Source organism: Ursus americanus, chromosome 11, assembly GCF_024610735.1.
Source record: "Ursus americanus isolate L20-20 chromosome 11, mUrsAme1.1.p, whole genome shotgun sequence".
Classification (NCBI taxonomy): Eukaryota; Metazoa; Chordata; class Mammalia; order Carnivora; family Ursidae; genus Ursus; species Ursus americanus.
Genome location: NC_142137.1, coordinates 7203110 through 7206559, shown reverse-complemented (window position 1 = coordinate 7206559; position 3450 = coordinate 7203110).

The window sequence follows — 3450 nt, the reverse complement described above, 5'->3', positions numbered from 1 at the left end:
ACTCTGTGCTAAATACGAGGGTGATGATGATAATGACAATGGTGGTAATAGTCACAGTTCATGGGGACTGCCATTCATTTGGGGCCACACATTGTCTAAGTCCACACTAATCGCATGGTGTGGCAACTCTTACCACTCACATTTTAAATGCATCTATGGGTAACTGTTATCAGTAGAAGATGGGATTTTCAGCATCAGTTCTATTTTTGTTTATTTTAATAAGGTAAGCTCTGAGAAATCTTTAGTCCCATAACTAATGGAATGGAAGAAGTTTTATTGTGGCAATATTACTCAATTTAAAAAATTTCTTTCAAGTTATATGCTAAAAATATTTTAGCAACTGACAACTTGATAAGGGGCTCCTTCAATTTTGTTGAAAGCATAGAATTAGAAACCACCTAACTTACAAAGTATTTGTTACTCAGTCATTAGAGTCCTTTGATTTCTGGGAAGTCTCCCAAAAAGGCTTCACTAAGAGTTATCAAATGAGTATTAGTTACTCTTACTCGTTCACTACAGGCATCTCCATATATTCAGAAAGTGTTGGGAAAATTGAGAAACTATTGATGTCAATTCACCATTGCAAATATATTCTAGCTTGTGATTTGCTTCTTTTTTTTTTTTCTGAGAAGGGGTAAAATTCTTGGAGCTTTAGGTTAATTCATTCAATCTATGAAAAATGTCCAACATGTAAAATGGCCACACCAGTCTTTTTGTTCAACCAATGAGCCAAATCACACTTATTTTCCATCAGAAGAAATCTGATTTCTTTTTCAGTCAAATGTATGAGTTAGTATTCATCCCACCAATTATCCCTGTCCTTCCTAATGCTAATGCTAGGATAAGTGTTTAGATCAAATCATGGAGCTTTGCTAGGAGTTTGTTACTGAAAGAAGGAAAAGACTGTTACTTTGCTTTACTAAGATTCTTTTGTTTTGCTCTCAAGAGAGTGTATCTTCAGGGGCGATGCACTTTGTGATACTATGTAGATGATTCAGGCAATGAGGTCTTTGAGCAACAATTGCCATGACTTCTGCTGCCCCACTCTACTATCCATCTAAAATGGAAACATCTCAGGGGGCCTGACTGGCTCAGGCTGTAGAGTATGTGACTCTTGATCTTGCGGTTGTGGGTTTGAGCCCCACCTTCAGCATAGAGATTACTTAAAAAAATAAAATTGAAACATCTCAACAAGGATTTCTAGCATCTTCATTCACTCTCAATGGAAATAGATTTAAGGCAGAGAAAGGTGTTGAGGTCTACTGTGGGCTTACTGTGTCTTAGTTAAAGTTGGCTTCATCACGGCTTCATCAAAGCAGATATTTTGAATTCTCCTTATGTTTTCACTCTGGTTTTTACTCTCGGGGCAATACAATGTGGTAAGTTCTGCACTGCATGAGAGACATGTCTTTATTTTGTAATGTGAAAATGCAATTATGAAAAGAAAGGGAAGGTGGGAAAGGAGAACAGGCAAGTCTAGACTATGATGTGTTCTCAGGCAGATCAAGTTTAGAAAAGACTGCCTATGGAATTTGAGAATTTGGAAATTGATGGTCCTAAAGACTTTGAAAAGTCTTAGAGTACTCCCAGGGTCTTGCAGACCCCAGTTAAAGACTGTGCTTTACTGTTTGGGGAAGAGGAATCTTCTGAATTAAATAACAAGGAAACCCTGCAGAGAATGGGTTCCCTAAACCTGGGACTTGTGGATGGGCTTTAGTGTAGTGCATAAGCCACCTAAAACTCTGCTAAATTTTGTGTGTGTGTGTGTGTGTGTGTGTGTGTGTGTGTGTGCGTTTTGGAGGGAGGGAGAATTTCCATAGCTTTCATCAGTAAGTAACTACTATTAAAAATATTTAAAGTTCATATTATGGAAGGAATGTACTAAGTAAAATTTCCTGTGACTCATATATCCTTTCTTATTAGTGAAATTTGAAAGGTTCCAAAAAGTTTTCAACAGCTTATAAAACTAAATACAATAAAACGAAATAAAATATTACTTTAGATATGTGAGGGGACCAGAGTAGATAGAACATAGTGTAGGAAAGTATTACGAAGTTAAGGGCAAGGGTAGAGCACAAGATGCTTGTTGAGAGGGTCTTTGTTCCCTTGTTAGGTCAGGCCATGCTCTCAAGAGAGTGTATCTTCAGGGGCGACGCACTTTGTGATACTATGTAGACGATTCAGGCTTGAGTGGTCATATACTTTCTACCAGTCAGCACAGGAAGGACACAACCATCTAACAATGTCGGGGAGATGGGACACCTAGTCCTTTCACTGAGACCAAATCGAAATCCTTCCATAGTATTTTGGGAAGAGATTTCTGAGGAGCATAGTGGGCAATGTCCTCAATGATTCCTTTACGTTTTCTGTAACAGTGACCTTTATAGGATTGCGCCTTACGGTAGCCTTCAGTGAAACGATTACACTTCCTGAGAATTTACAGGTGAGAAACACTTGACTAAGGTATTTATTTTCGTGCATTATGTCAACTAATCCTCACAAAAACATTGTTATATGGAATAGAATCATGCCGAAGTGATGGCATGGGACTCGGAGATAGGTCATAAACGGCAGTGTGGCTTCCTGCCTCCCTTTGTCTTTTTCTTGGCTCACTTACTCTGGGGGAAGGGCCGCACCCCCACCCCCACCATGTTGAGAGGACAGGCAGGATTATGGCGAGACTCACGAAAGTGAGCAACTAAGGTCTCCAGCCAATAGCCAGTAAGGACCTGAGGCCTTCTGCCAACAGCTACGCGAGGGAGCTTGGAGATAGATTTTCCAGGCACAGTTGAGCCTTCACAGAACAGCAATCCTGGTCAGCAGCTTGACTGCATCCTCATAAGAAAACCTGAGTCAAAGTACCCAGCCAAGTCATTTTCAGATTCCTGACCCATAGAAGCAAAGATAATAAATGTTATTTTAAACAACTAAATTTGGGAGTAATTTGTTATGCAACAATACATAACAAATAGAAGTGGTAAAAGTATAAACGTCTCTGCTTTTTTAGTCAAGACCAAAGAATAATTTAGAAAATATTTTACAAAATCTACAGGTAGAGGCCTTAGCTTTAAGAGAATATGTTTGAAGCAAAACCTTTCAAAAATTTGATGATGGTCATGTGGTCTCTCCCTAGAAATTGTACAAATGCACAACACTTAAATATAATTTCAAGGAATTTAGTCTTCCTGAGGCCCATCCAGGGATCCGTGGACCCAAGGTTAGGAATGTGGTTTAGAGTAGTGCTTCTTGAACGTTACTGGACATATAAATCTTGTTAAAAATTCAAATTCTGATTTACTAGGTCTGAGTTAGGGCCCCGGTTTCTGCAAATCTAACAAACTCCCTGGTGATGTAGATGCAGAGAGACACAGGTGTTGGTATTTAACGGTGTACTGGCTGCAAGCACAGTTTAGGGGCCTGGTAAGGCAGCCGCCTCACCTCTGCACAAAG